Source organism: Monodelphis domestica, chromosome 4, assembly GCF_027887165.1.
Source record: "Monodelphis domestica isolate mMonDom1 chromosome 4, mMonDom1.pri, whole genome shotgun sequence".
In the NCBI taxonomy this organism is placed as follows: Eukaryota; Metazoa; Chordata; class Mammalia; order Didelphimorphia; family Didelphidae; genus Monodelphis; species Monodelphis domestica.
This window is the reverse complement of record NC_077230.1, coordinates 282,505,108-282,519,556: the sequence shown is the minus strand read 5'-3', so window position 1 is coordinate 282,519,556 and position 14,449 is coordinate 282,505,108.

The following is a 14,449-nucleotide window of genomic DNA, read 5'->3' as shown; positions in this document are numbered from 1 at the left end:
TATTGATTGAAAAATTGAGTGAATGAATTGAATGAAGAGTAAACTGATGATTGAAGGTGATTTGATCTTGGGCCAACAAATGAGAATAAGAAGGTCAGACATAAGGATGATTTCATCTCATCAAAATGATCCTAGAATAGACCCTCAATTTTTTCCTATTAATAACTCTAAGGGAGTGTTTGTAGGAGGAATACTGTTCTGGTTGGTTGTTACTGAATGAAGAATTTTGAAGGCATTGAATGATGGATGGTTTGGTGAAAAAAAGTACTATATTTGGAGTCAGAAGACTTGGATTTAAATCATAGCTTTGTTACAGTTAATGATGTGACCTTTCTTAATTCACAAACTCTGGAACTATATTGTTCCATCTATAAATGAATGGTCTATATGATATGGTCATATATGTCCTATGAAATCAAAGAAATTTCCATAGAATAAGTCAAAACATTTCCAGGAAATGGGACTGAGAGAAATGGTAGTAAGAGAAAAAATGCAAGCTTGTTGTCACTTTCAATGAACTTGAAAAAATGAAAGAGGAAAGAAAGTAATGTTCAGTGTCTGGAAGACAGAGAGTTTATCTTTCTTCACCGTCTATGAAAGGTGGATTTATCATGAATTTCTTTCTTTCTTTTTCTTTTTTCATTCGATAGTTCATTATCTTGTCAGCTGGAACCGCCTAGCTTCCATAGAACTCTCCATCACTTCTTCCCTGTCATCTCTGGAATTCACCCAAAGAGTTTGAAGCCATTATTCACTGAAGCTCTGTCCCTTCCACCATTTCAAACTTGAACTTGAGCTGTAATGGAGGGATAAATGACAACTCATCTCCCTTGATATGCCGATTCAGGACCTATATTCCAGGTAAGTCTGTCCATTTCCTTCTAGCTCAGTCTTTTCCTACTTATTGTTGTTCAGTCATTTTTCAGTCATGCCCAACTTCTCCTGACCCCATTTCAGATTTTGCAAAAATATTAGAGTGGCTTGCCATTTATTTCTCTAGCTCATTTTATAGACGAGGGATTGAGGCAAAGAAGATTACGTGACTTACTCAGAGTTACACAGTTAGTGTCTGAGGCTGAATTTGAACTCATGAAAATGTCTTCCTAATTCCAAGCCCAACATTCTATCCTCTGAGCCACCTAGCTGCCCCTTTTCCCATATACCTACAAATTTCTGTCCAAAAGTCTTCTTGTTTGCCAACTTATAGCCCCTTCATTCTTTAAATTTCAACTCAGTGCTAACTCTTTTAGGGAAATCTCTTGTATTAATCCAGTATTTTCCAACCTATAAGAACCCACCTCATTGTGCCAATTAAACCAGATAGTTTATTTATTTGGATTTGTGTTTGCATAGTGATATATGTTTAATTAAATTCATCCAATATTCCCTAAGCACCGAATATTGTGCTGGCATGAGAGAAATACAAAGTTCACATAATCCACAAAACTTGCCCTCATGAAACTTATACTCTAACGAGAAGATATTTCATTTTCCCTTCACTGGGAAGTGAAGTAGACTTATAATCCTAAAATAACAATACTCTGCACACTTTTATTTCATTAAATACTTATATCCAGTTATCATCTCGATACAGATGGTTCCCAGATATTTTGGATAACCGGTCCTAATTTGACTCAGGAGTTCCCACTCACCACAGCAGCCATTCTAAATCTTCTCATCCTTTCTCAAGGCCACCACAAGACCCACTGCCTTGAGTACCTTCAGCTGAGGATCTAGTCTCTTATTTAACACTAAAACTTGAGGCTCTTTGATGAAAGGTGTTCCTTCTCCCCTCCTCATTTTCCATCACACATATACATACATAGATACATACATATATACACACATGTATATATGTGTGTGTGTCTTTACTTCCCTCTTCATACTCTATGATCCAGATAGTTTTCCAAATATAATAATACTTCATTCCCAAGCCAATTACATTGGCTGTCATACATTCTTGAAATGTTCTCCCTCCTAATTTCTGCCTCCTGGTTGTCCTGGTTTCCTCCAAGACTCAACACAAAATCTGACTTCCACAAAAGGCTTTACCCAATGAATCTTCCTTTTCCCCTCCCACCCCCTTCTTTTCTTCTCAGAGATCACTTTCCACTTACACTGTATCTAGCCTGGGTACATATTTTTTAGTTACTTCCTTCCCCTACCCCTTCAGAATGTGAACTCCTTGAGGGCAGGGACTCTTCTCACCTCCTTTCTTGGAATCCCCAGTGTTTAGCTCAATGCCTAGAACATAGTAAGCAGATAACAAATGATTGCTGATTGACTGAACAACAGTCTCTTAAGACTAATTGCCTGTTGGACATCTCTATTTGAATTGCCATAGACATTTGAAATTTAATCTATCCAAAATAGAATTCATTATCTGGCCCAGGGGCAGCATGGCATAGAAGATAGACCTCAAAGACAGGAAAACCTAGGTTCAAGTCCCACCCACTTCTATCACATAATGGCTTTGTGAGTGGGGCCAACTCATTTCATCTCTTGGCTCCCTGGGCAACTCTAATAATGTAAGGTTCAGAAAAGGAGCAGAACTAAATTGTTGAAGGGAATTTCTTAACTCTGTAGCCCTTTATACTAAGGAAACCACAGTTTGGGTCCTTATCCTATCTTCCTAGCCTCTTTCTTATTTCTATTGAGATCATCATCTTCATTCTAGCCAAGTCTTCAACCTCAGAATTATCCCCAGCCCTAGACTCTGCTTCATTAACAATATTCAAATAGTTCCTTCACTCCCAATATCCAAATAGTTTTCAAATCTTGTCAGTTCTAGCCTTAGAATATTTTATAGCTATTCCCTATTACTTGACCTGATTGCCTCAATTTCCCCATCTGTAAAAGGATCTGGAGAAGGAAATGACAAGCCACTCCATTATCTTTACCAAGAAAACCCCAAATGGGGGTCACAAAATGTTGAACATGATTGAACAACAACAATAATTGCCTGTTGCCCCTCACAGGGTTACTGCTCTAGTTCACATTCTCATCATTTCCCACCCAAAGCAGTATAATACCCTACAGAGAGGTGCTGCTTCTAATCTTCTTTCCCTTCTTCCCTCTATCTTCCACATAGATTCCTAAATACCTTTCCAAAAGCACAGACAAATCTGCCTGCATCACTCCTTTGATCACCTAGCTTTAGTATCTCCCAGTTTCCTCTAGGTTTAAATGCATACTCCTCACCTAGGTGCTGATATCCCTTCATTGTCTGACTCTGGCTTACCTTTATAAACATATTCCATATTTCTAGGCAGTTTCTGTTTCAACTGAACTGGTCTGACTGCTGCCCCTGAAAGTTTTTAATCTGGTTCCCACCTTTTAGACTTTGTATAGCCTGTTCTACATATCTGGAATGCATTTTCTCTTGGTCTCTGCCTTCTAAAACTTTAGCTTCTTTCAAGGTTCAGATCAGGATCTATCTCCTCCAGGAAGCTATTCCTGATCACCCTAATAAGTGCTTCTTTCCTCTCCTCTCTTCTACACACCTCTCATCTCCTTTCCTCTTTTCTTTCCTCAAATACTCCTTTGTTCTCTCTTCCCAGTCCTTCCCCTTCCCTTTCTTCTTCTCTCCTCTCTCTCTTCTTCTATTATCCTACTTATTTATCTACATATTTCCCAGGAATGATGAAAGTTCCTTGAAGACAGACTGTCTTTCATCTTGTATTTATAGTCTTCGTACTTATCACACTGTACTTTGCACATGGTACAGATTTAATGAATTTTGGTTTAATGAACCGAATGAAAGGGCATGAAGACAGGCACTATTGTTCCCATTTTACAGATTAAAAAAAGCCTGAGGCTCAAAGAAATTAAGATACTCAACTAATTTCAACTCACTAGGCTGACATCATTCAAGGGATTAAGTGGTTACTGTGTGCCAGGCACTGGACAAAGCTCTGAGACTATCACTGTGGGAGTTTCCCAGATGGGTTTCATGATATTCTAGGGAAAATTTTACCAACTTGATATCTACAAGACTGGGGATCAAGAAATGAGTAGCTTTTATCTAACTGAGAGCTTTAATGTAACAAATAAGTTAAAAATTTTAAATTAAAGGAGAGAAAGAAGTGAGCAGCTAGACTGAAAGTAGAAGCAAATTTATCAGTTTACTAAGGAAGATCCCTTGGGCTAGGGGCAGCTTCAAATTCTTAGGATCCATTTTGGGTTTTTATAACTTTGTAGATCATCTGAGGGTATTCAACCAACCAGTGACATTCCTCAGTAGAGTGGAAATGAAGGAAGTATGCAAATGTTAGGGTCACCAGAGTTGCTAGAAGGCAGGTTTATTCCTGTGGGAAATGTTTTTCTCTGAGGTTAGACATCAGAATTCCAAAGGCTGCTTTTTTAAAAAGAATTATTCTTGTTCATCTTGTCATTGCCAACAGAAGGGAAGTAAAGTAGAAACCACACAGTTCCATTTCCTTGTTCTAAGGAGTGACTTTATCTGCGGAGGATGTTTCCCAAAACTCAAAGTTATTCACTTCTTCCACAATATGAAGATAGTGAAGGTGGGAGTGGGTAGACACTACCTATCATCAAAGAGCTTATTTTTCATGAGGGAGACAATATATAAATAACTGGGAACATTCAAAATATGCCTGGAAAGAGATGAATTCTATAGGCTTTGCCCTTATTGTCCATGGGAAAAATGGAGTGATAAGTAGAACATCACAAAGATTTGCTCTTGCCTAGCCTGAAAAACCATATGGACCAGAAATCATGCTACAGGACTAGATAATCTGAAAGGGGAAAACATCAGCAGTTGGGAGTCTGGAGAAAGACTCCTAAAAAAAGATGGGGCTTGAGCTGAGAAGTAAGGGGGCAAAGCATTCCAAGCCAGAGGAGAATCCATGCAAAGCTTCAAAAATGGAAAGTGCAGTGCCATATGTGAGGAAGTACAAGTAGGCCACTGACTGGACTGTAGAATTAGAAGAGAGAATGAGGAATCATGTTTAAGAAAACAGATGGGACCAGATAATGAAGAACTTTAAATGCCAAACCAAGGACTTTGTTGTTTTTTTTTCTCCTAGAGGTAATTAGGAGCCACTAAAGCTCATGGAATAGAGGAATGGCCTTAGCAGACATACACTTTAGAAAAATTACTTTGGCACCTGAGTGGATGGAATAGAGTTGACAGAGACTGGAACTGTGGAGATCAAGTAAAGACTGTTGGAGGGGCAGGTAGGTGGATTAAAAGCCAGGTCTATAGATAGGAGGTCCTGGGTTCAAATCAAACCTCAGGTACTTCCTAGCTCTATGACCCTAAACAAGTCATTTAACCCCCATTGTCTTGCCAGTCTTCTGTTTGGAATCCAATACACAATGTTGATTCTAAGATAAAAGGTAAGGGCTTAAAAATAGATGCAATTGCCATCATCCATGCCACAAGTAATGAACTCCTGAACAACATTATGGTTTTATTGATGGATAAAATATGAATATAGGGGATGTGTCAAAAGTTGAGGCAGTGAAATATGGAAGTATATTAGATATGTAGGATGAGTGGGTATTAGGCACCTGCTATGTGCTGAAAACTGGGACAAGCTCTAGGAAAGATAAAAAGATAAGATATTCAGTTCAATTTCATAACTACTTCTTAAGCATTCATCATTGAATACAGCAAAATAGATCAGTGAATAGAAAACACAAGTCAGAAAAATCTGAGTTCAGATCTGGCTTCAGACATTTACTAACTATGTGACCCTGGGTAAATCACCTAACCTCTGATTATCTGATAAAAAGGATCTACTGGATCTACTGGAAAAGTAGATGGCAAATCACTCCAGTATCCTTGCCCAGAAAACATCATGGATTCCTATAATCCATGAGGTCACAATAAGTTAGACGTGACTGAACAACTGAACAACAATAATTGTATGCTGTAACTATGTAAGGATCTGGAGATACAAACACCAACAGAAAGTGCTGACTTTCAAGAACTGGCAGATATGATTCCTGCCTTCAGGAAAGTCATAGTTCAGGGAACATTGCATACAAATAAACTCTAGTAAAATATAGACCATCATAAGTATATTTAAAAGGTATAAAGAGGCTGATAAAAATTGTGGCTGAAGGGTTCAAAGAAGGCTCCATAATAAAGATGTTCTCTGAGTTATTTGAAATAGATTTTGAAAGATTTCAGCAGAAATATAGAAGGATATTCAGGCATGAACTATATCATGATCAAAGACATGGAAAAGGCAAAATTCATGATATATGTATGGTAAAATGTCTAGTTTGGCTATAGAAGGAAAAAATGTGAGATGAAAGCTATCCTGAAAGAACAATACCAAATTCTAGGAGGAACTTGAATGCCAAAGCAAGAGTTCCATAGTAGATAGAATATGGTGTAGCAAAAAGAACATTGGCCAAAGAGCTAGCAGACAGAATTAGATTCCAGCTCTGCTAACTCCAGTCCATTCTACTTACAGTGACCATGAGCAAATGTCTCTTTCTTTCTGCTGTTCTTTCCTCTTCCTTATAATAAAAATGTTTGCCTCTAGACAGTCTTTGAGGTCTCTTTCAGCTCTAAAGGCCTGTGAGCCCAGGTCTTCTTATTCTGAGTCTATTTTTAATCCTTTTACCATGAAGCCTCCTTGGAAGATTCTAAATTTAAGAATAGCTAGTGTTGACATCTTTCCTTCATCCTCCTTTCCTAAGGAATGAAGCAAAGAATGAATCATCATGCCCTCAAAAAAAAAAACAACATACATTCTAGAGAGCTGGTAACTTTTAAAAGATTATATAAAGACTGAAAGAGGGTAAGAAAAGAAAGAAGAAATAGACAAAGAAAAACATTGGTATGAGAAAGAGAGCAACTATAGGTTTCTTCATCTCACACTGAGAAAATGAAATGATAGAGAATTCTTAAGAATTAATCTTGCTTTGTCTAAGAATATATATGAACTCGAGATCATGCTAAAAGACTGGAGAAAGCCATAGTGAATGGCAGAATACTGGGAAGAAAAAAAAAAGAAAAATGATCTCTTCCTCTTTGCTACATTTTGGATTTTTTAGGATTTGAATACAATTAATAGAGACCAATGGACCAAAATAGAATGGGGGAGGAGAGAGGGAGGGTTCTTGTAGGTGTTCTTCATATTTAGAGATGTAACTCCAAAAGTAGACATATATTTCTAGGATTTTCACTTGACCCTGCCATCTATCCCCTTAAGTTTTGATCCTATATCTCTTCTCCCTTCTATTTCTTCATCTCCCATTTACTTCTCATTTCCTTATAATCTGTTTCCTGGTCCATTCACTTGCCTGAAACTGTTCTCTTTGGGGTTATTAACAATTTTTTTAATTATTAAATTCAGTGGCCCTTTCTTAATTCCCATTCTACCTGACCTCTCTAAAACTTTTATTATTCACATCTTCCTTCCCTTCTACTCTCTCCCTTCCCTTGGATTCCATAATGCTACTATTTCTTGGCTTTCTTCCTACTTATCTGACTGGTTGTTCTCACTCTCCCTTCTGATGCCATTGCAGGCGTCATTCTTTCTGAATACAAGAGATTTCACCATGCCCGAGATATTTTCCTGAACCTACTTATCCTTTCTATATATAGTCTTGCCCTTAGTTGTTGGATTTTTTATTAGTTCAAGGGTTTGATTATCATGTTTAAGAATATATATATATATCTGGATTCTAATCTTGCATTATCAACATCTTGCTACAAAGCTCTAATGGGATGTTCTAAAGACATCTCAAACTCACAATATCAGAAAACTCACTCCTATTTCCTCTCAACCTAGCCCTTCTCCAAACTTCCACATTTTAGGCATTGTTATTCTTCCATTTACCTAGCTTCACAACCTTAGAATTGAATGAATCTTTTTTCCTTTTCCCTTACTCCAATCCAAATCAATAATTTTCCAAGTCTCAATGACTCCTCCTCTACAATACTTCTTACATCTATTAGCCTATCATGCAGACCCTAGTAGAATTTAGACAAATATTGCTTCATCCCTGTTCTATTGCAATAATTTCCATTAGGTAACCATACTTCCACATCTGATCTATTCTCCATACAACTGACATTAATATTTCTAAAACACAAATATCACACACCATTACTCAAAATTCTTCATTAAGGGAGCTACTGTTTGCTTCTAGAATAAAATACAAAATTCTCAGCCTAGCATTTAAAGTTCACTTATCTTCATAGTCTTGTTGGAAATAATAGTCTTGCTGATTAATAAAAAAACTGGAATATTTTTCTAGTGAAACTAGTCTAGAAACTCTCCCCCACATGGCATATCAACTTTCTCACTCTGGTCTAGAGTGCATTTATTTAACCCATTTTTTGGAACTTTTAACCTTATTCAAAGAATAACTCATGTACCACATTCTGCACAAAGCTTTTTGGGAACCATCTCCACTCCATCCTGGTTGTTAGTATTTTATCCTTATTGAAATTACTTCAATTTAGCAATGGACATTTAAGTGCCTAAAATTTGCAAGGCAATTTGTTAAATGCTAAGTATGCAAAAAAGAAGAAGAAAGTCTATTCTTGTCCTCAAAGAATTCACATACTACTTGGAGGAGGGGACAGTATGTATACAAGTTGATAAATGCAAAATATATAAAAATACCACAAAGTAATTTTGAAAGTTGCTTTGTAATATTTTTAAATTTACTTATCAGGTTACATTTTGCTTCTGTCTAGTAAAATGTGAAGTCCTTAACATCAGAAACTTTCTTTTTTCCCTTTGTATACATGTTGCCTGTCAATGAATAGGTTCTTAGTAAATGTTGGTTGAGTTGAAATGGTTAATGATTCAAGGTTGTCTTTTTCAAAATTGTCCTCCTTTTAATAAAACTTTTCCTTTGTAATATTATGAACTGTATGCTTACAAGTGGGCTATTTTCTCAGTATAATTGGGTCTCTCTGAATAGTTTCCTAGGTTTCTTGGATGGGGGTATATGAGCCAAGAGAAGCAAGAAAAGGCGAACTGAGGTCCTTCATCTCACTGAGAGTCCCTGACACAAAGACTTGACCAAACTATAAACAGAAAGCTGGCTCCATTACTTAGGCTGCCTTCCCATTCACCTTTAATGAATGAAGCAGTCTTATGGCACCCCATCTATAACAAGACACAATAACCTCAGACATCCCCATTTCCCTTCTGTCCTAAGCTTATTGTCTTTTTGTCACTAAATCTCCATCTTTTCCTCAGGGTCCTAGGGCTAAGCCACATGTCTGTACCAATTGAGTCCCCTGTCTCTTTCTAAAGGTGCCTCACAATGATTTTTCTATTTGGAGGCTATGAAGGTTCAAAGTTAGGGGTACTTTCCCAGCCACATAAAGTCCCTTTTTGTTTGCATATTGGAATACTATGGAGCAGGGAATCAATACTAGAGCCAATTTCTCATTACAGCCTTTCCACATCTCAGAGAGAAATGCTTCTTTTCTTTCCCTCACTACAATACAGCCATGAGTGCTTAAGAAGGAAGGGGTCAATGCTTTCAAATAAGAATCTTAAATCAATCAAAAAATTAACCCATGTTGACCCCTTCTCAATTATTGCAATAATTTTTCACCTTCATACTTTTTGTTTGCTCTCTAGCCTTCCTGAACATAACCAATATATCACAAGAATTACATAAGGTTCAGAAGGGAGCCAGAGAAGTCAACACTTCCATCACCTTCAGGCAGGACCATTACCTCAACATGATGTAATGCATTTAAAGACATACAGAGGGATGACCACCAGGGTCACTCATTCCAGTGCTTGTTAACTGTTATTGTCAGAAAGATCTTTACATTTAAAGATTCTTCTGTGCTGAAATTTGGGACCAACTGCTCTTTTCAGACCTCCATGAAAGCTACAGAACAACTGTTTGTCATCTTTTTTAATGGTCCACCTCTTCTCCAGCCTAAGTCAGGTGACTGCACTTCATCTTTCTCTATAAATCTACTATTTAAGTGATCATTCTTACAACTCTGATAAAATTTATGTATGTATAAATCAGGCATTTAATAGACACTAACTATATGCAGAGCAGTCTCCTAAGAACGAGAGAAACAAAGAAAAAAGTGGTTGGCTATGACTAGTGACTAGCTAGAGGAGTAACAACAATTACATATGTTATTATAAATATGAGAAGGGAATACATATTTAAACAACTACTTTGTACCAAGCATTTTGCTATGCACTTTACAAATATTATCTCATTTGATCCCCACTACAAGCCTGGGGTTTTGGTACTATTATTATCTCCTTTTTATACTTAAGGAACTGAGGTGGACAGAGATTAGATGACTTATTATTAGGAAGTACAAAAGACAACATGGCCATCCAATGCAGCTGAGGAAGTCTCCAGGTGTAACGACTTTTCGTGCCACTGGACCCAGGCTTCCAACACCGAGAAAGTGGGACTGTCTCTGTGCATTGACTTTTCCACTTAAATCTCCTTCACGCACAAGTATCTTTGTGCACACTCATCTATCATAGATGAAAACGCACAAAGACATTCGTCATCCTCGGTTACCAAGAGACTACTACTACTACTACTACTACTACTACTACTACTACTACTACTACTACTACTACTACTACTGTTAGGAAGTGTCTGAGGCTGGATTTGAACTCAGGTCTTCCTGATTCCAGGCCCAGCATTCTACCCATCATACCATCTAGCTGCCTAGATAGGTGGATATAGTATCAACTGGGATTCAAATTTTCCCCTGTCCCCTGAGAACTCTCCCATAGGGAAGTCCTAGACTGACCCAATTCAGACTGAACAATAGACTTTAAAGTTCTTAATATTCCAGTATAGGTGAGACTAGTAGACACAGTCAAATGATAAGTACACTTTTACTCTACAAGTTTCTCCCATTGTAACAGATCCATTCCAAAATAGACCCACACTTGTGCAGGAAACATCCTTTTAGTATCCATTGTGGTAGACCATTCCCTAATGCCCCAGCCTTTGGCTACAGCCTCTTTCCCAAGCCTGCTTACAAACCTGTCAGTGTATGTTTGATGTCCTGTGTTCCCCAAAAGATATATAAGATGGAGGCAGAGTCAAGAGGGCCACGTAGAAGCAGCAAAAGTTCAGACCTCGGAAAACCCTTCTTTATTCATCACAAACTGAATGCTCCTAGGGGACTGAAAATCAAACCTAACAACAAGGCAGTGCCAAAGAACCCTCCTGATGGACTCAATTTAAAATGTATGCCCCACCAAAAGCTGGAATCCGAGAAAACTTGGGTTTAAGAGCAAGGCAGAAGGAAGGTCCCAGGATGCCTCCCTCTGCCCACCTAGAGCGCTGAGCCTCCAGCGGCAGTGGGAACCTCTAGGCGGGCAAAGGTGCTGCTCTGAAGGGTGTACCTTGCAGGCAGGGCTGTGCCAGGCTCAGAGAATCAAACACAGGTGGCAGGGAAGGAGCTTGAGAGGGTGCACAGAGCTGGCAGCCTGGTCAGAGTGGTGGAGACCCTCCATATTGCTCCAGACTTCCAGGAGGTTTTGGCCTCAGAGCACATCCAGCCCAAGCCAGCTGAACTTAATCCCATCAAAAAGCTTCAGAGCTCAGGGAAGCCCAAGCTCCAACACCCCTCCCCCACAGACTTCTGGACTTTAATCCAATAAAAGGCCTCCAGAGAATAGGGAAGCTCAAACTACAACACTCCTCCCCTACAGACTGCACTGAGAGACCTTCTGTCAAAGCTCCAAGAGGGGAGACTGACAGAAAACCCCCAAATCAAAAAAATGAGAGGAGCAAGAGCTCAGACAAATAGGGGGAGCAAAGAAGGACTAAATATGAGCAAACAACAGAAAAAGAAGAAAGAAATTACAATCAACAGCTTCTATACAGACAATGAACCAAGAGCAAACAAAACAGAGGAGGAGGCAAGCAAAAAAACAGAAATCCCAGTGAATTGGATACAGGCTCTGGGAGAACAAAAAATTCAATTCAAAACACAATTAAGAGAGGCTGAAGACAATTGGGAAAAGAATTTAAAAACTAAGATAAGTCATCTGGAAACAGAAAATAGTGTCTTGAAAGCCAAAATCAACCAGCTTGAAAATGAGGCAAAGGAGATGAACGATGAGGCAAAGAAAATGAAAGATGAGGCAAAGGAGATGAGAGATGAGGTAAAGAGAATGAAAGATGACCTCCAAAGAAAATCAGACTAGAAGGAGAAGGATGGCCAAAAAGCCAGGGATGAAATCCAGTCTTTAAGAACCAAAATACAACAACTAGAATTAAGTGACCTCACAAGGCAGCAGGACACTATAAAACAAAACCAAAAGAATGAAAAAAAAATTGAGGAACATATGAAGCATCTCATTCATAAAACAGAGGACTTAGAAAATTGTTTGAGGAGAGACCATTTAAGAATCATTGGTCTACCAGAAGACCATGACAAAAGAAAAAACCTGGACATAATACTACAGGAAATTATCCAAGAAAACTGCCCCAATATTCTAGAACAAGAGGGAAAAGTGGTCATTGAAAGAATCCACAGATCACCTCCTGTATTTAATCCCCAACTGACAACACTCAGGAATGTTATAGCCAAATTCAAGAACTATCAGACCAAAGAAAAGATATTACAAGCTGCCAAAAAGAAGTCATTCAGATACCACGGAACCACAGTGATGATAACGCAGGATATGGCTGCATGCACACTAAAGGACCGAAAGACATGGAATATGATATTCCAGGAAGTGAGAGAACTAGGTATACAACCAAGAATCAACTACCCAGCAAAACTGACTATATTCTTACAGGGAAAAGTATGGTCATTCAACAAAATAGAAGAATTCCAAGAATTTGTAAAGAAAAGACCAGACCTGAACAGAAAATTTGATGCCCAAGCACAGAACTCAAGAGAACCATCAAAAGGTAATTAAAAAGGAGGGAAAAAAGAAAAACAAAACAAACAAAAAACTTTTTAAAAAGACTCAATAAGTTAACATATGTATCCCTGTAAGAAAAAAGGTTATTGGTAATATTATCAACTTGGAAACTGTAATATTTATTGGGAAAGGAAATGGGAATTGGAAAACAGGAGGATAATGGGAGGTTTGTATGGGGGTATGGAGGAGAGAGGGGAGAGAGGGTATATTGCTTGGAGACGCAAAGGAGGGAGATGCCCCCTGCTAAGAGGACACAGCAGGGGACCAATAAGGACTCTTTGTCCTGGAATGACTGAACTGAAGTCAGCTCCCTCTATGACCAGAAAAGATAGTCCACTTATCTGACTGCGAATTCAAATAATATAAAGTGTATTAACCAGTTTGGAATTGGAGTTTTTTCTCAGCTTCAGACCTGAGGTCAGGCCCCAGAGGCTGGCGGAGGGTTCTCCCAGTCCTGTCTACTCTATATCAATCCAGTTTGTGTAATTCGGAATCTTAGTAGTAGATAGAAAGCAAACAAGAACAGGTCTAACCTTCAGAAGAGATTGGGCTTGAATCTTCAGGCTGAACCAAGAAAGAGGCAGCACACCACACATGACTGGGCTGAACAAGCTCCTCTTTCCTCCAACACCCGGAAGCAAGTTCCACCTGGCAGGAAGGAAGTGCTAGTCACAAGACCCAACTGCCACTCCCACTTGTCCCCTTCCCCCACAAACTGTCAGTCTTGTTGCCTTTCCACAATCATCCCCCTTTTTTTGCTGTGACCTTCCCAAGGTCACATATTTATATTATAGTTACCAATTTACTAAATCTACTCTAAGGAAATCTTAGCAGGAAAGTTTGGGCAAGGGTACTTTTGGGGTTTTACAATAAATTCAGTACAATAAATGTTGAACAAAACTATTACAAACAATTTGAATCTTAGTGCTACTACTACTTACTCTATGTTAACTAAAACTAATACATAATTTACAGAAATTATTTACATATGATACAACAATATACATTGTTCCACATCATGATGTCAGTCAAATAGAAATATCTATTGATCTTTCTATTTACCTAAGACCCTATGGAACTAACTATATACATATTTAAATTTTTCATAAATACAATTTCAGACACTTGTTTATATAAACAAGGTCTCTCAATATGTTAGTGATTTTGTGTTTTGTGTCTGTGTTGTGTTGAATTAATACTTATCAAATTTCTTCAGATTTCCACTTCTCATGTTGACTGATGGATCTCTTCTTTCTTCCATGTTATGTAGTGATGCATGCTATTTCCCTAATATGTGAAATTACTTTTGTCTTATTATTTCAACACACTCAGTCTTACACATAAGTCTCATTTTCAATCCGTCCTCTTCGTATATAAACAAATTTACAAAGTTCGAAGTCTTAGCTGTCGATTTCAGCTTTTCCTCTTTGTTTCTTGTCTCTAGAATCTTTTCTTGATGCTTTTCCTCTGGGCTGGTTTAAAATCTTTTCCTCTGGGATGCTTTTCCTCTGTGTTGCTTTTCCTCTGGGTTGCTTTTCCTCTGGGCTGGAAAGTTGTCT